The following is a 27,733-nucleotide window of genomic DNA, read 5'->3' as shown; positions in this document are numbered from 1 at the left end:
AATTGTTACATTAAATTATTGTGTACTACATAGGTAACAAATTTTCTTGTCAGTTGTGTCTGTGACTATGGCTGCCCTAAAACTTTTTGTCATCCATGGGCAATTACTGTCTTGTTTTGGTCCTCTTTAGAAGGTGGTTTTATAATCAGCTATAAAACTCTAACAGGTGCTCTTGAATGCAAGATTCTGATAACTTTGGAGATTGTGACTTCAGAATAAAGGAAAAACTTTCAGGACTCATGGAGAGTTGAAATGTTCGTTAATATCAAGCAGAACAGAAGATAACAAAGTTATCTTCATGGACTGAACTAATAGAAGACTAAAGGAATCTTTTTGACTTTTTGCTTAAAATGTTGCTGATCCTTTATCTTTTGGAGTCAAGGAAGCTTTTCTTTTGAGCTATTGACAGCTTTTAACAATTTAATATACTCCTATGGACAAAATTCAGAGCATATTTGTTTCTCTCTACCTGATTTCTCTGGAATTTGGAAACTGTGAGTATTCTTAACTTATGGCAATATAGTTTTTTACATAAGTGCAATAAGAATCTGTTTTGAATTGTAGTAGGATACAATTGGAGAAACTGGTTATTTTACCAAAGCTTTGGCTGGAATGGTATGCTTTCCTTTAAGGAATTGAAATTGACTTAGCCAATAAAAGCCACTTGGGAAAACTGGCCCCATACCTTGTCTACACAGTCTCTGTACAGGGTCAAAATGTCACAGAATGTACAGAATGTCACTTCCTGGCAAGTCCAGAACCCCAAGTTATCTTGGGACCTCAAGAGTAGAAGAATTCATCCAACTTATACGTATTCGATTGTACAAATTCACGGCTGGGCTTGGCTTAAAAAAGTCTTATCTGAGATTCCTTCTGTAGAACAATGTTCCATCAAAGCCAATTTTAAAAGCCTATGTGAAAAATAATTACTCTTGCTGCACTTTATAAAAATAATCTGGCCAAGTATAATAAAGCAAATTGGTCCTACCATGATTTGTCTTTAGTAAAAATGGGAAACTGGAGAGAGAAAAATTATGTTTCAAAAAGCTATATAGTACACCAGTTGTTAGAGTCCAGTCTTGCCTAATGTTTTTCAATTTTTACTATTTTCTACAATTTGGACTGAATTTTAATATTTCCTGGCTAAAATGTTTCCAAAATAATGTTTTCAATTTTTTTCTTTCTTCCTTTTTTTCTTCCATTTTTCCTAATTTGAAATCACTGAAAACTAAGTTGTGCTTTCTTAAAGCCCTGTGAACTGAATCTAGACAACTTAAACTTCAGAAGAAAATAACAGTAACCTATTTACATATGTAAGCCATGTTCAAACTACCTACTGATGTGTGGACTTCAGAGTAATGTGGCCTGTATCAATTTTCCAGGATTGTTCTTTTGTTTGTTGTTCTTTTTCTCCCTTCTTCCCCCTATTTTTTTCTTTGCCTTTGCTTGCTTGCTTGCTTGCTTTGAGATGGAGTTTTCACTCTTGTTGCCCAGGCTGGAATGCGGTGGCATGATCTTGGCTCACTGCAACCTCCACCTCCTGGGTTCAAGCAATTCTCCTGCCTCAACCTCCCAAGTAGCTGGGATTATAGATGCCATGCACTGCTCCTGGCTAATTTTTGTATTTTTAGTAGAGACGGGGTTTCACCATGTTGGCCAGGCTGGTCTTGAACTCCTGACCTCAGGTGATCCAACTGCCTCAGCCTCCCAAAGTGCTGGGATTACAGGTGTAAGCCATTGCAGCCAGCCAGCCAGCCTCCCCCTATTTTTTCTTCACAGGACATGAAACTTCTCAACCTACTAAAAATGAGCTTTCCTAATAACTCATGACCTACCTGTCTAGGAATAAACCATCTTAGCTGTGAGAGATCAGATGAAACCTGAGACCAGAGACTCATTTTCTTCTAAAATGCTTCCTCCAAAAGAGTATATTTATTTATTTATTTTTAATTGTATTTTTTTATGTTCCAGGGTACACGTGCAAGATGTGCAGGTTTGACACATAGGTAAACATGTGCCATGGTGGTTTGCTGTACCTATCAATCCATCACCTAGGTATTAAGCCCAGCATGAATTAGCTATTTTCTCTAATACTGTCCCCACCACCACTCTCCCCCAACAGGCCCCAGTGTGTGTTGTTCCCCTCCCTGTGTGCATGTGTTCTCATTGTTCAGCTCCCACTAATAAGTGAAAGCATATATTGTCCAAAAGATTTTAAAAAAGAAAAGGGGGGAAATGCAAAAGGAAGATAAATTTTGGGGCCCTCAAATACCTAAGCTAAAGGGAAAAATCAAGCTGGGAACTGTTCAGGGCAAACCTGCCTCCCATTCTATTCAAAGTTGTCCCTCTGCTCACTGAGATAAGGTCATATCTGATTGCCTCCTTTGGAAAGGCTAATCAGAAACTCAAAAGAATGCAACCATTTGTCTCTCCCCTACCTGTAACCTGGAAGCCCCCTTCCTACTCGAGTTGTCCTACCTTTCTGGGTGGAACCAATGTATATCTTACATATATGGATTGATGTCTCATGACTCCCTAAGATGTATAAAACCAAGCTGTGCTCCAACCACCTTGGGCACATATCATCAGGACTTCCTGAGACTGTGTCACAGACGTGCATCCTCAAACTAGGCAAAATAAACTTTCTAAATTAACTGAGACATGTCTCAAATATTCAGGGTTCTCACAATTCTCTATAAGTAAAATTATGAAGTTATCTCAATCCCAATAAAAATACCAGAAGGTTTTTCTTTGTTTGTTTGTTTTTGAGATGGAGTTTCACTCTTGTTGCCCAGGCTGGAGTGCAATGGCACGATCTCAGCTCACTGCAGCCTCCACCTCCCAGCTTCAAGTGATTCTCCTGCCTCAGCCTCCCAAGTAGCCGGGATTGCAGGCATGCGCCACTGTGCCTGGCTAATTTTGTGTTTTTAGTAGAGACAGGGTTTATCCATGTCAGGCTGGTCTCGAACTCCTGACCTCAAGTGATTTACCCGCCTTGGCCTCCCAAAGTGCTGGGATTACAGGCGTGAGCCACTGTTCCTGGCCAGATTTTTGTTTTAGAGCTTGGCAAGTTAGTACTGAAGTTTATGTGGAAAAATAAATGTGCAAGAATAACCAGAGAATACTAAAAGAAAAAATAATAACGATAGTGGTGGTAGAGGGTTCTACCAGACATTAAGACATCTAATCGAGCTTCTATAATAAAAACAATGAGATATAGTGCATAGACAGACCAATAAAATAGAATAGAAAGTCCAGAAATAGAATCAAATGCATATGAAAATGTAGTGAATAATAGAGGTGGCATCTTAAGTCACTGGAGCAAAGATGGAACTCTGACTCGGTACTCTCGAACAAATTGCTTTGCCCTGATTGGCCTTAATCTGTAAACTGAGAATGACAGCACTGTTTAATGGGAAGAGAAAAATGCCTCTATTATCACATCAGTCTACCAAGTTTGAGTAGAGCCTTTAATCTCTCTGAACCTCCCTCCCATCAACTGTGAATGGGGAATGATAATATTAAATCCAATTCCTGTCTGGGGAACTTGCTAATATTCAATGAGCAAACATTGGTGAGAGCCATTTGGGGAATGAGAAAAGCTGTAGAAAAATGGGATATTATTAAGCAGGCTCAACACTCACCACAAATCAGAATGGAGCTTGATATAGTTCGACAGTGTCCCCACCCAAATCTCATCTTGAATTGTAGTTTCCATAGTCCCCACGTGTCATGGGAAAGACCCGGTGGGAGGTAATTGAATCATGGAGGTGGTTATCTCCATGCTGTCATCATGATAGTGAGTGAGTTCTCATGAGATCTGATGGTTTTATAAGGTGCTTTTCCCCCTTTGCTCAGCACTTCTTCCTGCCGCCTTGTGAAGTTGCCTTGCTTCCCCTTCCCCTTCCACCATGATTGTAGGTTTCCTGAGGCCTCCCCAGCCATGCAGAACTGTGAGTCAATTAAACTTCTTTCCTTTATAAATTAGCCAGCCTCAGGTATATCTTTATTAGCAGTGAGAGAACGGACTAATACAGAGCTTAAGTGCACTTTTTCTGTTATAGGGCTTAGTGCCATCACCCATGCTATTCAGGTTGGAGTTTGCTAGGGTAGTAGGAAATAGTGGAGACAAATTTCAAGTGAATGTTAATGACTCAAAAAGTAGATTTTTAGCATTTTCTTACCCATCCCTCCTTTTATTTATTCATTTTTGATGAGAGTTCGGGTTTCCTGGGTCACAAAAAAACCTGGAAACTATGTCCATTCATGGTCCTCACATGAAGATGCTGGGGTCAGCTGTGGAGCGAAGCAGAATCTCACAGCAGGTGGCCTGAGGCAGAGTCTCTGCGTGTTTAGCAGGGCTGGGGCTTGTGTCCTGGCTTTGGTCTTCATGTACCCCAGCAAGTAGCCATCTGCACAGTGTCCTGTGTTGATGGTCAGACATTAATCTCTAGCTGGGCAGGGTTCAGGAAACTTGAGATTAAAAGGAAATTTTTATGAGCAAGTCTTTAATCTTTCAAAACGTCAGTTTTTTTTTTTTTTTGAGATGGAGTCTTGCTCTGTTGCCTAGGCTGGAGTGCAATGGCGTGATCTTGGCTCACTGCAACCTCCACTTCCCAGGTTCAAGTGATTCTCCTGCCTCAGCCTCCCAAGTAGCAGGGATTACAGACATGCGCCACCATGCCTGGCTAATTTTTGTATTTTTAGTAGAGACAGGGTTTTGCCATGTTGGCCAGGCTGGTCTCAAACTCCTGACCTCAGGTGATCCAACCACCTTGGCCTTCCAAAGTGCTGGGATTACAGGCGTGAGCTACCGTGCCCAGCCCAAAGCTTCATCTTCTAATTCACGCTCGACGCTCAGTCATTTCATCTGCAGTTTAGCTGAGCTATGAATTAGAGAAGGAATTTGGTAAATCTAGCTTTATGTAATTCCTGAAGACATACTATAATGTCATCATGATGCATGTAAGAGCACTGTGAACTCTCCAAGAGCGGCACCACAAACATTTTAGGAAAGACAAGTCTCTGACCCATAATGATGTTTTCCTGAAAATGTTCAGGCCCTATCACTCTAAAGTCATAGCTACTTACTGGTTTTAACATGAGAAAACCTTTCGCAAGTGTTTCTTCCTTTGGCCTAAGATGTGTGATACCTTCTTCCCTTCATTGTGGCCCCCAATCCCTTACTTATTCAGAGTGTCTGGCCAGAAAGCAAAGGCTGGGTGGTTGTCTTAAAAAGATGTGCAGTAATGTTGTTCCCAGACAGAACGAGGTCTGGCTGCTTGATCTCACGGTCCAATAACAAGATGCAGACAGCCTGGGAAATAAGGAAGTTTATTTCTGCAACTAGTTACAGGCAGAAGGTCGGAGTCACTCACCAGACCAACTCAAAGTTTCAAGTTTTTTTCTAGTGCTTATATACATTTTAAGCTCCATGCTGCGCATGGGAGTGCACCTACAAGCAGGGGTGTTTAATTCAGTCTCTCTCTAATCTTTAACTAGGGTCTGGGGTCTGGAAAGCTTTCTCTAGAGTCTTGGAAAGTTTATCTTAAGTGGGCCCTGGTACCAGGTGTATGTGTAAGAATGCTTTTATTATTTGACCAGACTTTAATGTCGGAGAAAACCTGGGTGGGGTATTAATGGGTTTGTTTGGGCATTCCAGCCCTTGCACTCAGGCACTAGTTTCTCCAGTTCTTTAATGCTTAACTTATACATTCATCAGAATTATGGCAAAAGGCCAGTAAAAATGAACTGTACTGGTTGCAAATGGAAGCCTGACCTGCCACAATGTCTTTGAAGGATTATGGGGTTGGGGGAAAGGCTGTTTAGTCTTATTTATTTCCATTAGTCCCGCACAGATTAGTTTCTTCAGTGATCTCACAGAAGCCCAAGGCCTTGGACCAAAGTCTTGAGAAGGTGAGGTACAGATGGTTTTCAGTAGGAAGCAAGGTATCATATGGATGGAAGGTAGAAGCATAAGGAGGCAGCCCTGGATGGGAAGGTGAGGAGGGAACGCCCTGGACTGATGGGAATTCTGAGCAGCCTGATAGTCACAGGCTTGGGAAGGCGGAAAGGCAGGCTCTCAGTGATGAGGTGGCTGTCACAGGTGTTGGGATAAATAAGAAGGCACCCTGGAAACTCCTTGACAAATGCCTGAAAAGAAACTAGTGGTATTTTCCCACTGGGACCTTGTTCTCAATGAAAATGCTGCCTGTTTTCTTTAAAGGAACCAAGAGAGGGCGCTGTCGTACTACATCCAAATCCTGCTAAACCAGCTTCTCACTGGGTAATTCTCCCCCTTCCCACCCCGGTCTATAAAAATTCAGCTTTTTGAGGGATCCCAGACTGATTTTTAACCTCCTGATCAGCGGTGGTGGAGATGTTTACAACAGGCTCTCTGCTGAGCATATGCTGTATGGATAGGGTAATTCAAGGTCCCACTTGAGCCCAAAGAAACACCTTAAGATGATGGTTTTGGCAGCATTATTATGTTGCACACGAAATGCACGTGGTTCTTGTGTTCAGGAGTCCAAATACGCAAACAGGTTCAGGATGTAAAGGGAATTTGGATAGTGGGGAAATAGAAGCGTGAAGGTCGTGCATTGTAGGATAACAAAGGGAGTGTGTGTGTGCACATATACACATACATAAACACATGCACACCCACGCGCACACACACTCACACACACTGGGATTTTAGATTGGTCAGAATGGGCAGGGACTTTGGTTCACTGCTGACTGCTTCTTCAGCACCTGACATCTGTGCCTGCCACAGAGTAGGTGCCCATGAATACCTTTTGATTGTAACTGATATGTTCAATATCAAGATTTACGAAAAACTGAGAAAATTTAATCAACTGGCTGTTTAGCTTATGCAGCACTGAGTAATGTTTAGCTGTTTTAACTGCCTTAAAAAAACTAAGCTAAATGAATTGGCTCTTTGTTTGAAGATCGTGTAAATATAGGAAAAACATCAATAAATATAATGACGAAACATTGCCTGCTTCACCTCAGCTTTCCTGAAAGCCTCCCATTCTTCTCATTCAACTCTCTTCCTTATAGGTACCCTTGAAGGCCAGTGAATGCGAGCCTTGCCCTGGCTGAGACCATAGCCAGCATCTCCCTGATGTGTGCAGGGCTGGGTTGTCCTCACCTCATGGAGTGACTTCATTGGCTCCTCTGATTAGTCCTTTTCCTCCCTTCTCTCATCCAGAGCAGGTCCCAGCAGGCAGCAGAGTAAGCTCAGAATTTCAGACATGACTTTCTGCATTGGGGTCTTCATTGTAAAATGAGATCTGAATCCAGGACTCTGTCCCCTTCATCTCCAGGGCTCTCTGCCTCTGAGATTCCCACACCCTGGTGTGAATCAGACATCAGGTCATGCTCCTTATCATGCACCTGCACAGCACCGCCCGGGTACCTGTAGAAATGTAGATTCTCTGTCTCTCCCTAGACACATGGAATGAGAAACTGTTAACCTGCTCAGGGATTATACCCCTTTAATTGCTGCTACTAAGGAGGCTGAGGCAGGAAGATTGCTTGAGCCCAGGAGTTCAAGAGCAGCCTAGACAACATAGCATGACTCACTCTCTAAAAAACATGAAGGAAGGAAGGAAGGAAGGAAGGAAGGAAGGAAGGAAGGAAGGAAGGAAGGAAGGAAAGAAGGAAGGAAGAAGGAAGGAAGGAAGAAGGAAGGAAGGAAGGAAGAAGGAAGGAAGGGAGGGAGAAAGGAAAGGATAAACTGTCGGGAAAGGGGAAAATGGTCTTTCCACCCACGCGGGGCCACATGAGAAGGGGCCTTGGGTACTTCCTTACAGAGAGAGAAAGCCTGTGCCGTGCCTATCACCTCATGCATTGCATGGGGAGAGCTTTCAGACTCAATGGATGTCTGTCAAGGGCCCTAGACACCCCCCGACAGCTTTCAGTATTTCAGACTCGAGATAGAAATATGGGGTTATTCCTCTAGGGTGCAAGAGGAGTGTGCATAGGTAAAATACCCTATCTACACTGACCACACTATTGGAGCTGGTCTTGCTCTGTGTCTTCTCTACCTAAGCAAAGCATCGTCCCTTTCAGTGCTTGACTGCACTGTTTTCCTTGGTGACTCTGATGCCAAGGTCAATAGGCACAAGTGTTTGGAGTTCTCCCCTGGGGCTGGTAACCAGAGTGTCTTGTTTTGTGAGACAGATGCTTTGACAGGGGCCCAGCAGTCTGATCTAGCAGACCCACAGGGGATTCTGATGCATGCAGAATGGAGCCGCTGGTGTAGTGGAACTGTGTAGTGGGAAGAGGGGGTGCCAATATACTGAGGATCAAGTGGAGTTTGGTGCACCCAAGTCCAGAGGAGTGGGCTCAGGGAGGAGCTTCAGGATGGGAAACAAAAATCTCATGGGATGCCTGGGGTGTAAGAAGAGGCAATGTGAGGTAGTGAGGTCTGGGGTGGTGCAGCATGGCGGCCAGGAGCACAGGCTCTTGATGCGACTGCTTAAGTCAGCTCTGCCACTTATTACCTGCATGACCATGGGCAAGAGGCATAAACTGTCTAGTCTCTGTTTCTTCAATTCTAAAAATATAACACGTCTTATAGTAATGCTGTAGTAGACATAATCAGCAACGACCTGCATTTGGTGTCTTAATCCCTTCTGCACACTCCTGCCCAACTTCTGGGTTCAAAGCTCTCCTGGGTGTGAAAGCCAGCTGTCCAATTGCCCTCACTACACCCCCCTAACACCACAGTGCCTCCCCGCAAACAATGCTGGATGAGGCTGATGTGTAAGAGCCCTGGCTGTCCAGCCTCTCTGGTGAGTAGATCTGAGGTGTGTTTTCTACACTGGTTCTAGAGTTTCCTCAGCAGAGATAAGCTCTGATGACCGCAGTGGGGTAACTGGCACCACCTGTTAGCTCCCCCTTCCCCCTCTCATTTCCCCACTCTCTAGGCTGGTTTCTAAGATTGTGTTCCAAAGAAACAACTTGCACTTGGACCCTCGTCTCAAGGTCTTCTCCTGGGGAACCCATGATAACCTAAGAACTTACCTTCTAGGGTTGATATGAAGATTAAAGGAGTTAGTGCTGAGAGCTGTGCTTGGCACATCATAAGTACAGTCCTGTGCTGTATAACTACATTCTGGTTGACAAACCACATATACAATGATAGTTCCATAAGATTATAATACCATATTCTTACTATACCTTTTGGTATTTAGCTATGTTTAGATACACAAAGACTTACCACTGTGTTACAATTGCCTACAGTATTCGGTATTCAATTCAGTATTCCACCACATCACATGCTGGACAGGTTTGCAGCCCGGGAGCAATAGGCTGTATCATATAGCCTGGGTGTGCAGTCGCTGTAGCATCTAGGTTTGTGTATGTGCTCTGTGCCAAACAGCACATTTCTTAGGTGGTATCCCCATTGTTAGGAGATACATGACTGTACTCAACAAATAATTGCCATTGTTATTAATAACTGAGCACTGAGCTTGGAGCTAGGACACTTGATTCCAATCTACTTTGCGGCTTACCACCGATGGGAGTGCGAGCAAGTCAGTTAACTTCTCTGAGTGTCAGTTTCAGCCTTTTCAGGGCTGTTTCTAGAATAAAAAAGGGGGAAGAGCTCGGCAAGCACTTTGCAGACTGCCAAGGGTGATACCAAAGTGAAAGTGAAGAAGGACCAAAGGTGGAGAAAACAAATGAGATTAATGCCAGCTGCCCACAGAGGCTGGATCTGAGGTGCTGTCCAAGGGGCAGGACAGCCTCAGATCCAGCCAGAAACTTCCTGAACCAAGGCCCCTGACCAGAGGGCTGTGGCCAGCACAGCTCACCACTGACCTGGGGAGGAGCAAGAGGCAAGAGGAGATTTCTCAGCCTTGCTAGTTTGACAAAATGGCATTGAGTGCCATTACAAATCAGGCCCTTTAATCTGTGCACTTCTGAGCATTTTGGGCAGGGTATCTTAGAAGTTATGAGAAACTTGTATACAGCTGGGCAATTAGGCAAAACTGATCAAAATTATGGATATTTTTACTCTGATACTATTTCTAATACTTTAACCTACAGATATACCTGTAAATGATCAATTACAAAATGATATATTCTGGCCAGGTGTGGTGGCTCATGCCTGTAATCCAGCATGTTGGGAGGCCGGGGCAGGCAGATCTCTTGAGGCCAGGAGTTCAAGACCAGCCTGGCCAACATGGGGAAACCTCATCTCTACTAAAAATACAAAAATTAGCTGGGTGTTGTGGCAGGCGTCTGTAATCCCAGCTACTCTGGAGCCTGAGGCATGAGAATTGCTTGGACCTGGGAGGTGAAGGTTGCAGTGAGCCAAGATTGAGCCACTGCACTCCAGCTTGGGTGACAGAGCGACATCCTGTCTCAAAAAAAATTAATCAACTTAAAAAATGGGTATATTAGAGAGAGAAGGCAAGATGGCCAAATAGCAAGAGTTCTGGTCTGCAGCTCCCAGCAAGATCAACTCAGAAGGTGGGTGATTTCTGCATTTCCAACTGAGGTACCCAGTTCATCTCACTGGGACTGCTTGGACAGTGGGTGCAGCCCACGGAGGGTGAGCCAAAGCAGGGTAGGGTGTCACCTCACCTGGGAAGCACAAGGGGTGGGGAAATTTTCTCCCCTACCCAAGGGAAGCCATGAGGGACTGAGCCTGGGGAACTCTGGCACGGATACTGCGCTTGTCCCTTGGTTTTCGCAACCTGCAAACCAGGAGATTCCCTTTGGTGCCTACCTGACCAAGGCCCTGGGTTTCAAGCACAAAACCGGGTGGCCGTTTGGGCAGACACCGAACTAACTGCAGGAGTTCTTTTTTTCAATACCCCAGTGTCGCCTGGAATACCAGTGAGACAGAACCATTCACTCCCCTGGAAAGGGGTGCCGAAACCAGCGAGCCAAGTGGTCTGGCTCAGCAGGTCGCACCCCTGTGGGCTCAGCAAACTAAGATCCACTGGCTTGAAATTCTCACTGCCAGCACAGCAGCAGTCTGACATCGATCTGGGATGCTGGAGCTTGGTGGGGAAGGGGAGTCCACCATTGCTGAGGCTTCATTAGGTGGTTTTACGCTCACAGTGTGCTCACAGTGTAAACAAAGCTGCTGGGAAGTTTTAACTGGGTGGAGCCCACTGCAGCTCAGCAAGGCTGCTGTGGCCAGACTGCCAGATTTCCCTGCTCTGGGCAGGGCATCTCTGGAAATAAGGCAGCAGCTCCAGTCAGGGACTTATAGATAAAACCCCCATCTCCCTGGGACAGAGCACCTGGGGAAAGGGGCAGCTGTGGGCACAGCTACAGAAGACTTAAACATCCCTGCCTGACGGCTCTGAAGAGAACAGTGGACCTCCCAGCACAGCATTCGAGCTCTGCTAAGGGTCAAACTGCCTCCTCAAGTGGGTCCCTGACCCCTGTGTATCTTGACTGAGAAACACCTCCCAGTAGGGGCTGATAGACACCTTATACAGGAGAGCTCTGGCTGGCATCTGGCAGGTGCCCCTCTGGGGCAAAGCTTCTGGAGAAAAGATCAGGCAGCAATCTTTGCTGTTCTGCAGGCTCTGCTGGTGACACCCAGGCAAACAGGGTTGGGAGTGGACCTCCAGCAAACTCCAGCAGACCAGCAGCAGAGGGGCCTGGTTGTCAGAAGGAAAACTAACAAACAGAAAGGAATAGCACGTCCATTCAAAGACCCCACCCGAAGGTCACCAACATCAAAGACCAAAGGCAGATAAATTCACAAAGATGGGGAGAAACCCGTACAAAAAGGCTGAAAATACCAAAAACCAGAATGCCTCTTCTCCAAAGGATCACAACTCCTCACCAGCAAGGGAACAAAATTGGACAGAGAATGAGTTTGATGAATTGACAGAAGTAGGGTTCACAAGGTGGGTAGAAACAAACTCCTCTGAGCTAAAGGAGAATGTTCTTACCCAATGCAAGGAAGCTAAGAACCTTGAAAAAAAGGTTAGACAAATTGCTAACTAGAATAACCAGTTTAGAGGAGAACATAAATGATCTGACGGAGCTGAAAAACAGAGCACAAGAACTTCGCAAAGCATACACAAGTATCAATAGCTGAACTGATAAAGCGGAAGAAAGGATATCAGTCATTGAAGATCAACTTAATGAAATAAAGCATGAAGACAAGATTAGAGAAAAAAGAATAAAAAGGAACGAACAAAGCCTCCAAGAAATATGGGACTATGTGAAAGACCAAATCTATGTGTGATTGGTGTACCTGAAAGTGATGCGGAGAATGGAACCAAGTTGGAAAATACTCTTCAGGATATTATCCAGGAGAACTTCCCCAACCTAGCAAGACAGGCCAACATTCAAATTCAGAAATACAGAAAACACCACAAAGATACTCCTCGAAAAAAGCAACCCCAAGACAAATAATCATCAGATTCACCAAGGTTGAAATGAAGGAAAAAATGTTAAGGGCAGCCAGAGAGAAAGGTCAGGTTACCCACAAAGGGAAGCCCAGCAGACTAACAGTGGATCTCTCTGCAGAAACCCTACATACCAGAAGAGAGTGAAGGTCAATAATGAACATTCTTAAAGAAAATAATTTTCAACCCAGAATTTCATATCCAGCCAAACTAAGCTTCATAAGTGAAGGAGAAATAAAATGCTTTACAGAAAAGCAAATGCTGAGAGATTTTTGTCACCTCCAGGCCTGCCTTACAAGAGCTCCTGAAGGAAGCACTAAATATGGAAAGGAACAAACAGTAACAGCCACGGCAAAAACATGCCAAATTGTGAAGACCGTCAATACTATGATGAAACTGCACCAACTAATGGGCAAAACAACCAGCTAGCATCATAATGACAGGATAAAATTCACAAATAACAATATTAACCTTAAATGTAAATGGGCTAAATGCCCCAATTAAAAGACACAGACTGGCAAATTGGATACAGAGTCAAGACCCATCAGTGTGCTGTATTCAGGAGACCCATCTCATGTGCAAAGACACACATGGGCTCAAAATAAAGGGATGGAGGAATATTTACCAAGCAAAAAAAAAAAAAAAAGCAGGAGTTACTATCCTAATCTCTGATAAAACAGACTTTAAACCAACAAGATCAAAAGAGACAAAGAAGGCCATTACATAATGGTAAAGGAATCAATGCAGCAAGAATAGCTAACTATCCTAAATATATATGCACCCAATACAGGAGCACCCAGATGCATAAAGCAAGTCCTTAGAGACTTACAAATAGACTTAGACTCCCACACAATAATAGTAGGAGACTTTAATACCCCAATTTCAATACTAGACTGATCAATAAGACAGAAAATTAACAAGGATATTCAGGACTAGAACTCAGCTCTGGACCAAGCTGACCTAATAACCATCTACAGAACTCTCCATGCCAAGTCAACAGAATATACAGTCTTCTTAGCACCTCATCGCATGTATTCTAAAATTGACTGCATAATTGAAAGTAAAACACTCCTCAGCAAATGCAAAAGAACAAAAATCATAACAGTCTCTCAGACCACAGTGCAATCAAACTAGAACTCAGGATTAAGAAACTCAGTCAAAACCACACAACTACATGGAAACTGAACAACCTGTTCCTAAGTGACTACTGGGTAAACAACGAAATGAAGCCAGAAATAAAGATGTTCTTTGAAACCAATGAGAATGAAGACACAATGGACCCGAATCTCTGGGACATCTTTAAAGCGGTGTGTAGAGGGAAATTTATAGTACTAAATAACCATGAGAGAAAGCAGGAAAGATCTAAAATTGACACCCTAACATCAAAACTGAAAGAACTAGAGAAGCAACAGCAAACAAATTCAAAATCTACCAGAAGACAAGAAATAACTAAGATCAGAGCAGAACTGAAGGAGATAGAGACAAGAAAAACCCTTCAAAAAATCAATTAATCCAGGAGCTGGTTTTCTGAAAAGATCAACAAAATTGATAGACAGGTAGCAAGACTAATAAAGAATAAAATAGAGAAGAATCAAATAGACACAATAAAAAATGATAAAGGGGATATCACCACTGATCCCACAGAAATACAAACTACCATCAGAGAATACTATAAACACCTCTATGCAAATAGACTAGAAAATCTAGAAGAAATGGATAAATTCCTGGATACGTACACCCTCCCAAGTCTAAACCAGGAAGAAGTCAAATCCCTGGATAAACCAATAACAAGTTCTGAAATTGAGGCAGTAGTTAATAGCCTACCAGCCAAAAAACGTCCAGGACCAGACAGATTCACAGCCGAATTCTACCAGAGGTACAAAGAGGAGCTGGTACCATTCCTTCTGAAACTATTTCAAACAATAGAAAAAGAGGGAATCCTCCCTAACTCATTTTATGAGGCCAGCGTCATCCTGATACCAAAGCCTGGCAGAGACACAACAAAAAAAGAGAATTTTAGACCAATATCCCTGATGAACGTCGATGTGAAAGTCCTCAATAAAATACTGGCAAACCGAATCCAGCAGCACATTGAAAAGCTTATCCACCACGATCAAGTGGGCTTCATCCCTGGGATGCAAGGCTGGTTCAACATAGGCAAATCAATAAATGTAATCCATCACATAAACAGAACCAATGACAAAAACCACATGATTATCTCAATAGATACAGAAAAGGCCTTCAACAAAATTCAACAGCCCTTCATGCTAAAAACTCTCAATAAACTGGGTATTGATGGACTGTATCTCAAAATAGTAAGAGCTATTCGTGACAAACCCACAGCCAATATCATACCGAATGGGCAAAAACTGGAAGCATTCCCTTTGAAAACTGGCACAAGACAAGGATGCTCTCTCTCACCACTCCTATTCAACATAGTATTGGAAGTTCTGGCCAGGGCAATCAGGCAAGAGAAAGAAATAAAGGGTATTCAGATAGGAAAACAGCAAGTCACATTGTCTCTGTTTGCAGATGACTTGATTGTATATTTAAAAAACCCCATCGTCTCAGCCCAAAGTCTCCTTAAGCTGATAAGCAACTTCAGAAAAGTCTCAGGATACAACATGAATGTGCAAAAATCACAAGCATTCTTATACACCAATAACAGACAAATAACCAAATCATGAGTGAACTCCCATTCACAATCACTACTAAGATAATAAAATACCTAGGAATACAACTTACAAGGGATGTGAAGGACTTCTTCAAGGAGAACTACAAACCACTGCTCAAGGAAATAAAAGAAGACACAAACAAATGGAAAAACATTCCATGCTCATGGATAGGAAGAATTAATATCATGAAAATGGTGCCTGTAGTCCCAGCTACTTGGTAGGCTGAGGCAGGAGAATGGTGTGAACCCAGGAGGCGGAGCTTGCAGTGAGCCCAGATCGCGCCACTGCACTCCAGCCTGAGTGACAGAGCAAGACTCCATCTCAAAAAAAAAAAAAAAAAAAGAAAAGAAAGAAAATGGCCATACTGCCCAAAGTAATTTATACAAAGTTATCCTGATGAAACTACCACTGACTTTCTTCACAAAATTGGGAAAAACTACTTTAAACTTCATATGGAACCAAAAAAGAGCCTGTATAGCCAAGACAATCCTGGGCAAGAACAAAGCTGGAGGCATCACACTACTTTACTTCAAACTATACTACAAGGCTACAGTAACCAAAACAGCAACTGGTACTGGTACCAAAACAGATATATAGATCAATGGAACAGAACAGAGGCCTCAGAAATAACGCCACACATCTACAACCATCTGATCTTTGACAAACTTGACACAAACAAGCAATGGGGAAAAGATTCCCTATTTAATAAATGTTGCTGCGAAAACTGGCTAACCATATGCAGAAAACTGAAACTGGACCCCTTCCTTACACCTTATACAAAAATCAACTCAACATGTATCAAAGACTTAAACATAAGACCTAGGACCATAAAAATCCTACAAGAAAACCTGGGCAATACCATTCAAGACATAGGTATGGACAAAGACTTCATGTCTAAAATACCAAAAGCAATGGCAACAAGAGCCAAAATTGACAAATGGGATCTAATTAAACTAAAGAGCTTCTGCACAGCAAAAGAAACTATCATCAGAGTGAACAGGCAACCTACAGAATGGGAGAAAATTTTCGCAATCTATCCATCTGACAAAGGGCTAATATCCAGAATCTACAAAGAACTTAAATAAACTTGCAAGAAAAAAAAAAACCCATCAAAAAGTGGGCCAAGAATATTAACAGACACTTCTCAAAAGAAGACATTTATGCAGCCAACAGACATATGCAAAAATGCTCATCATCACTGGTCATTAGAGAAATGCACATCAAAACCACAATGGGATACCATCTCACACCAGTTAGAATGGTGATCATTAAAAAGTCAGGAAACAACAGAAACTAGAGAGGATGTGGAGAAACAGGAATGCTTTACACTGTTGGTGGGAGTGTAAATTAGTTCAACCGTTGTGGAAGACAGTGTGATGATTCCTCAAGGATCTAGAACCAGAAATAACATTTGACCCAGCGATCCCATTACTGGGTATATACCCAGAGGATTATAAATCATTCTGTTATAGGGACAAATGCACACGTATGTTTATTGCAGCACTATTCACAATATCAAAGACTTGGAACAACCCAAATGCCCATCAATGATAGACTGGATAAAGAAAATGTGGCACATATACACCAGGGAATACTATGCAGCCATTAAAAATGATGAGTTCATGTCTTTTGCAGGAAAGGAACATGGATGAAGCCGGAAAGCATCATTCTCAGCAAACTATCACAAGAACAGAAAACCAAACACCACATGTTCTCACTCATAAGTGGGAATTGAACAATGAGAACACATGGATATAGGGAGGGGAACATCACACACTGGGGCCTGTTAGGGGGTGGCGGGCTAGGATAGGGATAACAATAGGAGAAATACCTAACGTAGGTGATGGGCTGATGGGTGCAGCAAACCACCATGGCACATGTATATCTATGTAACAAAATTGCACATTCTGCACATGTACCACAGAACTTATAATAAAATATATATATATACATATATATATAGGTATATTAGAAATGGACAGAAATGCAAAAATGCGGTTATGAATACCATGCTGCAGTTTAAATATTTACCTTTTACAAATGAAATGCTTGTAATAGGAAAAGTGCAATGCAACAAAATTGTACTGTTAATATCATAACTAAATCATTCGTAAATCATTATTAACTCAGTACAGAGTAGGTGTAGGCATAGCAGGTACAGGATAAGTTTAAGACGTAGTCTTCTTACTTGAATCCAGCATGTGTTGTCAAGCAACGCACAACCTCATTTGGCCATCATGTCATTAAAAGATAAACTTAGGCACATTAAACTTCTGAAGAGTTTATTTAAGCAGACAGTAATTCACAAATTGGCCAGCTCCAAACCACAAGTAACAGTGCTCCCCCTGGATGGGGAGGGGAGAGGACTACTTTGATAAGGTGTTCAAAAGAGCAACAAAAAGAAAATGTATTTGACGAGCTAAAGTGCCCAGTCCCTATTTAGTGGTTAGTGGGTGGTTTCTGAAGGGTTGAGCTTAAGTTTTGTTTTCCCATTTGCATTGGGATTTAGTCTGCTTTGGTAGGAACCCAAGGTGGGAGAGCTATCTCAGCCTAATGGCCTCATGATTAAATTTCTGTTTAACCTGTTACAGGCCTAATCGTAAGCCTTTTGTCCTCCACCTGAGCAGTGACAGCCTTTTTCAAAGTGGAGGTGTAGGAATAAAGCCTTCTGGGATCACCTGGAATGTGGATTGCAGCAGGGAGAGAGGAGATGTAGAATTTATTTAGAATTAGTAGTGGACACGTGGACTGAGGCCCTAGAGGTCTAAAGTAAAGCTGCAGAAATGGCTGTGAAGAGGTGGAAGGGACTAAGAGAGATATTTTGAAAGGAATTTTTTTTTTTTTGAGACAGGGTTTTGCTTTGTCACCCAGGCTGGAGTGCCCTGGTGCTATCACCGCTTACTGCAGCCTTGACCTCCTGGGCTCAAGGGATCCTCCTGCCTCCACCTCCCAGAGTGCTGGGATTACAGGCATGAGCCACCACATCCAGCCAGCTTTTTGTTTTTTCACCTATGTGAAATAACAGAAATGCCAATAGAATTAGCAAGAGACCATTTTTGTTTGCTTGTTTGTTTGTTTGAGACGGAGTCTCACTCTGTCACCCAGGCTGGAGTGCAGTGGCAGGATCTCGGCTCACCGCAAGCTCCGCCTCCTGGGTTCACGCCATTCTCCTGCCTCAGCCTCCCGAGTAGCTGGGACTACAGCCGCCCACCACCACGCCCGGCTCATGTTTGTATTTTTAGTAGAGACGGGGTTTCTCCTTGTTAGCCAGGATGGTCTTGATCTCCTGACCTCATGATCCACCCGCCTCGGCCTCCCAAAGTGCTGGGATTACAGGCGTGAGCCACCGCACCCGGCCAGAAAGGACCACTTTTAAAGGGTAGAAATCGCCCAAACAAACCACAAAACTCAATGACATGTTCGCACGCTGGAACAAAAATGACCTGCTCTGTCAAAGTCATGCGTAGAGAGTATGAATTAATCTGTGTGTAGTCACTATAAATTTTTACTCTAATATGAAAGATAGTGACAACTGTGTTGTTAAAAATTCTTCTTTGTAAAACAGAAAATAATCTAATTAAGGTTCTATAGAACCTAACTTTCAACGCATGGAATCTGGAGTAAAATTTTCTTGAGTTCTAATCCCAGCTCCCTCTGCCTCGTCTACTACATGAGCTTGGGCAAGAATTTCACCTCGGTAAGCTGCTTCATCATCTGTTTAATTTTAAAACCAAAGTATCTACATATTTGTCACAGACAGCCTACCACAGATAGATAAAAATTTTCATTTGTACTTCATGTAAAATGATTTTTTAAATATTGCTATAGCCTATAATCTACGTGACCAAGATGTTGATATTTAATAAAATTGTAAGCGGGACCATCTATTAACAATAAATCTGAAGCAAAATTCCAGCAAAGAATTTTTTTAAAAGGATAGTTGTTGGAATTCAAAATTTGCTTATTCTAAATAATTTTTTTCATAGATTAATTAAGTAGAAAGAGAGAAAGAGATGGGGAGAAAGAGAGATGAGATATTCTATAGCGTTAATGTAGCAATGTAAGTCCTTACCATATTGAACCAAATGAGTTCCTTAATTCCATAAGAAAGATGTAAGGATGCACATCTGTAATTATCCTTAGAATAAGAAACTAAAGTTAACTGAAATTTACATCAAGAAAATAGATAACTTAATTTGGGGTTATGCATATAAGGTCAATGCACAATGCACAACAATGAAAAGGACATTTAATAGTCATCATATCTTTGGTTGAATCTCACAAACATTAAGTAAATCAGAATAATGAGTATCTACAATATGTTCACATTTACATATAAATCAATCACATGAAAAACAATCTATCATTATTGAGGTTAAAATATTGGGATTTTTTGAAAATTTGGATGTATTACTGAATGAGGGTTGAGTCAAGAAAGACATTTGAGTCAAGAAAGACAAATTGCCCAGTTAAATTTTTTCGCTTGATTGTATGAAGGATTTAATTCATTAGCACAACTCAATTGTGCGTGTACTAGAAGACTAGACAGAGATAAAAGAAAATTAATGAACCAGAAAAAAGACACTGAAGTAAGGAGAGATAAAACAATAAAATATAAATATTTTAACAAACAGAGATGCAGTGGGAGCAAAACGTGTAATTGATGTATAACTGAAGTTTAACTAGAAAGAAAGAAAACAGGAAAAAAAGAAAATTTTGAAGAAATAATGACAAAAATGTCCAAAATTGATGAAAGACCATAAGTCACGTATTCAAGTTAAATAGAAAGAAAATTATACTCAGGTCCATCACTTTAAAATAGAAAAGACAAACTTACAGAGAATTATCTTTTAAAAACTACAAAAATAGGTAAAGTTTACTGCTTTATGTAGTAGAAAGGCTAAGAGTAGGAATCACAAGAATAGTAACAGAAGTGAGAATATAAAAAAAATTATATTTACTAAGAGAAAAGATATGCTGATCAGAATAAAAGACAATCAATACTAAGCTGACCTGCATTGAGGAATTCCTAAAGAGTGTTCAGCAGATGAACATAAACACAGAGCAAACAATAGGCTTGCAAAAAGAAACAGAGAGGATTGGAAAAGGCAAATACAAATGAATGTAAATACAGATAATAATTGGCTCTATACAATGGCAGGAGTATAAATAAACTTTAAATGGCCTAGGACCCTTGCATTGTATAGGAAACAAATGACTAACTTAAATATAAACCAGGGATTCAGGTTTTAATATCTATGGTAGCTGCTAAAACACTATACAAAGACCATATAGCTGCTAAGTTAATGTGGTTAAAAAAGAATAATAAACTTTGTTAATTAATACAAAATAAAAAAAGAAAATGTAAAAGACACAGGACAAATAGAAAACAAATATGCTTAAAGAATTGAATACAGATTAGACAATGAGTTACATAAAATCTAAATAGATATTCTAGTTAAAGACTGATGTCAAGTAAAAAAATAACTAATATGTGGCTTAAAAGAGACATACCTTACAAATATCATAAAAATATGCTCAAAATAAGACAGTATATAACGTATTTATCACCTATACATATATATCATTCAAATACTAAAAATGAGAAACTTGTGTGCATATACAATAATCAACCACATTAGTCAAGAAGTATTTCTAGAGAGAAGAAAAGCATTTAATACAATGGCAACATCTTAAGATATAGCAACTCTAACGTTTTGTGCACATAAAATTTTGCATATTCAAATTTAAAAAATGACAGAAGCCAAAAGATATGTAAACACATTTACAATTATGGTTGAATATTTTACAATGCCTCTCTCATAACTGATAAAACAGTTTAAAATGGTAACTATTCAAAAGATTTAAAAATGATTAATAAATTATAAAATTATACAAATGATGAAAAGATAGTAAAACTATAGAGAGATGCATATATAGGTGTAAATAAAAGAGATACATGGTATGTATCATCAAATGTCAAAGGGCTAAATGTATAGTGTATGTAGACTGACTACTTTAGAATTATCTAGAAATAATTAACAAAAAGTTTTAAAAATTTCTGAATATTTCCAAATTATACTGTACATTTCTAAACACATGTGTGAGATGATGTAACATAGCATGTAATTAGTATATGAATTTAAGAAACAGCATGGAAATATGACACTGGAAAATAGGCAGAATATAGCTATAGCTGTACTTTAAGGAAAACTGTTCAAGGACTTTATATGAAATAATGAAAAGTTAGAAAAATCAGTGATTTAAACATTCATCTGGAGTGATATGTATGTATATGTATGTATATATTTTATTTAATTCGGTTCATATGCTGAATTAGAGCAATTTATGGCTGCAAAACCAATCTTTTATTTCTGAAATAAACTATGCTCTGCCTTGATGTGTTTTTTGTGGATTAAGCTTACGATGATGCAATATATCTGCATTTGTCTACATAAGAATGATCCAGGCCAGGTGTGGTGGCTGACACCTGTCATCTCAGCACTTTGGGAGGCCAACGCAGGCAGATCACCTGAGGTGAGGAGTTCATGACCAGCCTGGCCAACATGGCAAAATCCCATCTCTACTACAAATACAAAAATTAGCTGGGCATGGTGGTGGGAGCCTGTAATCACAGCTGCTTGGGAAGCTGATGCAGGAGAATCAATTGAGCCCAGGTGGCAGAGGTTGCAATGAGAAGAGATCATGCCACTGCACTCCAGCCTGGGTGACAGAGTGACACTACCTCTCAAGAAAAAAAAAAAAAAAAGAATGATCAGTCTGCAATTTTCTTTTCTTTTCATAACCTCATCAAGTTCTGAAATCAATGTTATGAAGGATGCAAACATTTAAACGAAAAACTTGAAAAATCTCTTCCTCTTATCAAATTCTACCAAATAATTAAGAAGAAGAGAATATTCTGTCCAAAAATCTTTTCCAGGGTACAGACTAAAAATGGCGTAATTCCCACATCATTTTTTTTTTTTTGACATTTCAAGAAGTCTTTTATTTTCACTAAATTAGAAGCTAAAGGTAACTAAAGTTAGATACCATTCTGCTTTATCAGGCAATAATTTACAACAACTTTATTCAAGCCAGTCATAAAATTCATTTCATAAAGTATTCATTCATAAAAGGTTCTAGGAATTGATGTACTACAGTTTTTTGAAATAAATATCACTTATTCAGTCAGATTCACATCTTAGAGTATTCACATTCAAAATGCCAACAAAGCCGACAAGTCTAAATTGTTTTTGACAGTAATTCTGTATCATTTTCTTTTTTCTTTTTTTTTTTTTTTTTTGAGACGGAGTCTCGCTCTGTCACCCAGGCTGGACTGCAGTGGCGCGATCTCGGCTCACTGCAAGCTCCGCCTCCCGGGTTCACGCCATTCTCCTGCCTCAGCCTCCCGAGTAGCTGGGACTACAGGCGCCCGCCACTACGCCCGGCTAACTTTTTGTATTTTTAGTAGAGACGGGGTTTCACCTTGGTCTCGATCTCCTGACCTCGTGATCCGCCCGTCTCGGCCTCCCAAAGTGCTGGGATTACAGGCGTGAGCCACCGCGCCTGGCCTCTGTATCATTTTCTATGTTTACAAAGAGTTTGGCATGCAATAATCTGTAATATAATCTCCATTTTTGGAAAAAAATATTTTCATATCTGCTTATCCATGTTTTCCTTTTTTTCTTTTCTTTCTTTTATTATTATTATACTTTAAGTATTATAATAATCATTTTTAAAGCTAGAGTTTATGTCTAAAACATAAATGCCAAGTATTCAACAATGCATTAGTCAAATGAATTTTGCAATATAAGGAAGATATATATTTCAATGTAAGATGAGTTTAAGTGCAGAAATTAAAAATTTTATTTAACTTTGAAATTCATTACATTCTACCACATTAAGAGAAAAATGTAGAAAATAGTTTGATCATTTCAGTATATGCAGAAAAAGACAGAGCATATAATTCAAAATGAAGAGTTAACAGTGTAATATGTATTTGAGACTACTAAAGAAACAGCTCTACATTCAAGGCATGCAAGAAAAGTAGAATATACTTTTGGTAAAAGATTGTAAGAAGCATGGTAATGTGGATTTCTTGCCTAAGTTTAGAGGGTTAAAGGATTTTATGTCAGATCTTGTAAGATAAATTCTATGTGTGAACATACAGTTAAAGGAGTTTTATTCAATTTTTCCATAAATTTATCACCGCAATAAAAAAAGCAAGTTTTTCTTAGAACACTAATCTTCTCTTTAACAAAAATTTAAAGGATTATAAATGGTTAATAAAAATCTTACCTTATGATCAGACATAAAAATTGGATATATTTGCCTATAAGGTTTTAATAAACACAGGGTTTAACATTAATAGTACACTAATGTAGAAATGGCATTTGGTTTATTTGGTATAAAAATCACACGGGAAGCACTGTCAGATATGAAATGGTGTTTGGCTTTCTTTGAGTTGTATTTGTATAAATATGTTATTGGTATGTGTTCCAAAATTATGGGAAACACCTATACTTCTAATATGACTTACTGTATGTTATTAATAATTATGATTGTTATGTAAAATTTTTGTGTGCCACAAAAGTAGCCAAAATTTCCTAGTCAATTGTGGCGTTAACAGTGACTGCCCTAAGGCATTTTGTCATCCATCAACAATTGTTGTCTTGTTTTGATCCACTTTAAAATGTGGTTTATAATCAGCCATAGGACTCTAACAGGTGTTCTTGAATGCAGGCTTCTGATAACTTTGGATATTGTGACATTAGAATAGAGGAAAATCCTTCAGGACTCTCATGGAGAGCTGAAAAGTTCATGAATATCAAGCAGAACAGGAGTTAACTGCATGGACTGAACTAATAAAAGACTGAAGTAATTTTTTTGACATTTTGCTTAAAACATTGCTGATCCTTTGTTTTGATTTTCAGAGTCAAGAAAACTTATTCTTTTGAGCTATTGACAACTTTTAACAATTAAGTATCCTCCTATGAACAAAAGTTGGAACATATTTGTTTCTCTCTTCCTGATTTATCCAGAATTTGGAAACTCTTTATTAGTATTCTTAACTTATGGCCATATTGTTATTTGCATAAGTGCAATAAGATTTTTTTTTTTTTTTTGGAACATGACACAACTGGAGAAACTTGTTATTTTTATCAAGGCTTTACTGAAATGATATGCTTTTCTTTAAGGAATTAAATTTGACTTACAGAGTCAATAAAATTCCCTTAAGAAAACTGGCCTCATACTTGTCTACAAAGGCCTTGTGCAGGGTTCTTCACCTCAGTAAGTAAAGAATGTCACTTTCTGAAAGGCTCAGGAGCTCCAAGTTGTCGTGGGACCTCAAGAGGAGAGGAATTTACCTAACTCATAGGTATTTGAGGGTACAAAGCCATGGCTGGGATCATCTTTAAAAAAGTCTTATCTGAGAATCTTTCTATGCAACAAATTTCCATCAAAGTCAACTTAAAAAGTCTATGTGAAAAATAATTATTCTTGCTGCATATTATACAAATAATCAGGCCAAGTATAATAAAGCAAGTTGAACTTACCATGATTTGTCTTTGGTAAAAATGAAAGACTGGAGAGAGAAAAATTATGCTTCAAGAATTATGGTATACTTGTTATTAAATTCTAGTCTCATCAGTTGTTTTTGAGGTTTCCTTTTCAAGCAGTTTAGAGTAACCCTGCTTATTCCTGTGAATTAATCAGTGATCTCTGGCTGCTGCTCAGAAGAAACTAAAGGGAAAGTATTGTAAAAATCTGTATCAGTATTCTAATTCTGGACACATATTGGAATCAGTTAGCAATCCCCTATCAGCTTGGTTGCAATATTTGCCTAGTTCATAGAAAGCCTTCTTATTTATTTTACTTGGGATAATTTTACTTATTTTGCTTCAGTGTTGTGGAATATATTGCTGTTGTACTCTGCATCAGAATGCAGGATAAGCTTACTGAATGTTTCCTTAAATTGTACACTTATTAATCGTCCGATATCCAGTTTTCTCAGAATGTTTTCTTACATTGTGCACTCATTAATCTTCCAGTTTTGTCAGAATGTGGAGTTATAAATGGCCCTCAGCATATTGATGCTTTCTGACTTAGCTCCCCTCTATCCTGAACACAAGGGACCTTCATAGTTAGGCAGAAATATCATCACCCCTATTCAGCTTAAAGAAGTCACAGAAGATGGATTTTTGTCCCTCTACAATCCTTAGAATGAAGGGTTATCTTACAAAGAAAATAGGGGAAATTTCAGAGACTTCTGAACCAGAGCAACTCCATCTTGAAAAGGGGCTAAGTAAAATAAGGCTGAAACGTACTGGGCTTCATTCTCAGAGGGCTAAGCATTCTAAGTCACAGGATGAGGTAGGAGGTCATCAAAAGATACAGGTCATAAAGACCCTGCTGGTAAAACAGTTTGTAGTAAAGAAGCTGGCTAAAACCTACAAAAATCAAGATGGCGACGAGAGTGACAGCTAGTCATCCTCACTGCCATATTCCCACCAGCAGCATGAGAGTTTACAAATGCCACGGCAACATCAGGAAGTTTCTCTATATTCTAAAAATGGGAGTAACCCTCAGTTCTGGGAATTGCCCACCCCTTTTCCAGAAAACTCACGAATAATCTACCCATTGCTTAGCATATAATCAAGAAATAGCCATAAAAATGGGCAACCAGCAGCCCTTGAAGCTGCTCTGCCTGTGGAGTAGCCATTCTTTATTCCTTTATTTTCTAATAAACTTGCATGCACTTAAAAACTCAATTTATAATAATTCGTACTAAATTTAGGATAAAAAATTATATTTGAATATATTACTTTTCCAAAATACTATTGCAAATATTATACAGCCAATATAACACTTAATGGTGAAATATTAAAAACTATTTTTCAAATGTAGAGAATAATATAGGGATAAAATTTAATCTCACCTGTATTCAACATTGTACTAAAGAGATTGATGTGAATCCAATCACACAATTAAAATTAATGAAATGTATAAATATCAGAAAATAATTATAAATAGCTACCACATTTACATGTATTAATTATCCAAATTGATCTATAGATTGAAATCAATTTCAGTCAAAATTCTATCAGGTTTTTTGGAGAAATTTAAAAACAGTATGTAAAGTTTAAATAGAAACCCAGAATACCCATATTCATCACAATCGAGTGGAATAACAACAAAGTTATAAGTCTTACATATTTCACGACAAAGCTTGCAACATTAATTTGGCACTGGTTCAAGTAGAAGATAATCAGTAGAAGAGATTAAGGGGTCCATCAACAGAATTGATAACATTTCTTCCTAGAAAAATAATAAAATTGTCTTTTTAGTAAATGCTGCTAGGTAAACTGGATGTCTACTTAGAAAAAATAAAATATATTTTATATCTCACATTCATGTATATAGATCAATTCTACTCAAATTGTCCCAGGCAAAGAAAGAGGAAAAATATTCTAGATTATAATATAGAAGAGTATTTTGCTATCTTGTGCATAGTGAATATTTTGAAAACAGAATGGATAGTAAAAAAAAGAGTATTTCATCTTGTTATAATAAAGTTAGTTTTGCTCAATAAAATACAGCATTATGAGAGTTAATTTGTAAGCTCAGTACAGGAGAAGGCATTTGCAACATGTATAACCAGCAAAGCCTTAATATATAGTGTTTTTTAATCCTAAAAATCAATATAAAGACAGTAATTTTTTTAATTAGAAGAACACAAAATTTGCCGGGACGCAGGTAAACAACCCACTTAAATACATCAGAAATATTAAACAAGGAAAAAACAAAGCAAGTAAACAAAAAAACTGTCTTTTATTAAAGATGTCAATATTTTTCTGCAGTGAGAATTATTTCGGATTTTTCTTTTGCGACTCACCTGAATTTGATGTAAAAAATAAGTATTCGTCATTACCCCAAAACATATTGTTATAAAAATGATTTTTAAAAAACGCTACATTTGTATTATCATTTTCCATGTAGTATGCTAAAGTATAAAGGCAAATTATCCTTAATATGTCTGTAGGAAAGATGCTCAAGGTTTTATTCACTTTTTTCTTCTCTACTTTTTTTTACTTGAACATATTTCAAAATCCTCAATGTTATCTACAAAGGACTGAAGCTATCCCACCCTCAAGAGAGTTCTCACTGGCCTACACACCTTTCTTAATATGCACCTGCCAAAAGGCACTACAGTTTTTTTATCAAAATGGCCAGGTCCTTCTTTTCTCAAGATAATCCGCCTGATAATTTCCTTGCATAAAATCACTTTTATAACCTTGTATCTTGAGTTTTGAATCATACTGTTTCAGGACTTGAATTGTATACACTCATGAGTCCAGAGTTTGCTTCATGATAGTTACCACCATTATTATGGTGTAGGTATCTGTACAGTTATTTGTTAAATATTTGTGTTTTGGTACAAATCCCGAGTCCTTCTGCAACTATTTCAATTACATAAAAATGCAAATATTTATCCTTAGGATATTTTGGAAACTTTGGGCAAATTTCAGCTGGCCCCAAAGCAAAAGAGCAAAATGATGCTGCAATTTCCTAGCTTATTCCTTTTCTCCCATTAGTAGCCCTGGCAGCTACTGGTATGGCAAGCATGACCATACCCAACTTTTTTTTTTTTTTTTTTTTTTGAGA

General features: G+C 39.4%; 1 long non-coding RNA gene across 2 annotated transcripts in view; it reads right to left on the bottom strand.

Annotated features, from left to right (window-relative positions):
• Positions 1–541: 541 nt before the first annotated feature.
• LOC129528054 (uncharacterized) overlaps positions 542–27,733 on the bottom strand; it is a 30,128-nt gene continuing 2,936 nt past the window's right edge. The window contains exons 2-4 of one of the 2 annotated variants that reach the window (XR_010131781.1): positions 26,281–26,386; positions 7,154–24,811; positions 542–4,886 (exon numbers count right to left, since the gene is read on the bottom strand). This is a non-coding gene — a long non-coding RNA (uncharacterized lncRNA). Of the gene's footprint in view, positions 4,887–7,153; positions 26,387–27,733 lie in introns of both variants that reach the window. The other variant, XR_010131780.1, reaches the window with a different exon arrangement.

Source organism: Gorilla gorilla, chromosome 19, assembly GCF_029281585.2.
Source record: "Gorilla gorilla gorilla isolate KB3781 chromosome 19, NHGRI_mGorGor1-v2.1_pri, whole genome shotgun sequence".
NCBI classification, from domain to species: domain Eukaryota; kingdom Metazoa; phylum Chordata; class Mammalia; order Primates; family Hominidae; genus Gorilla; species Gorilla gorilla.
Note: the sequence above shows the minus strand (reverse complement) of the source record. Positions and strands in the feature narration are given on the sequence as shown.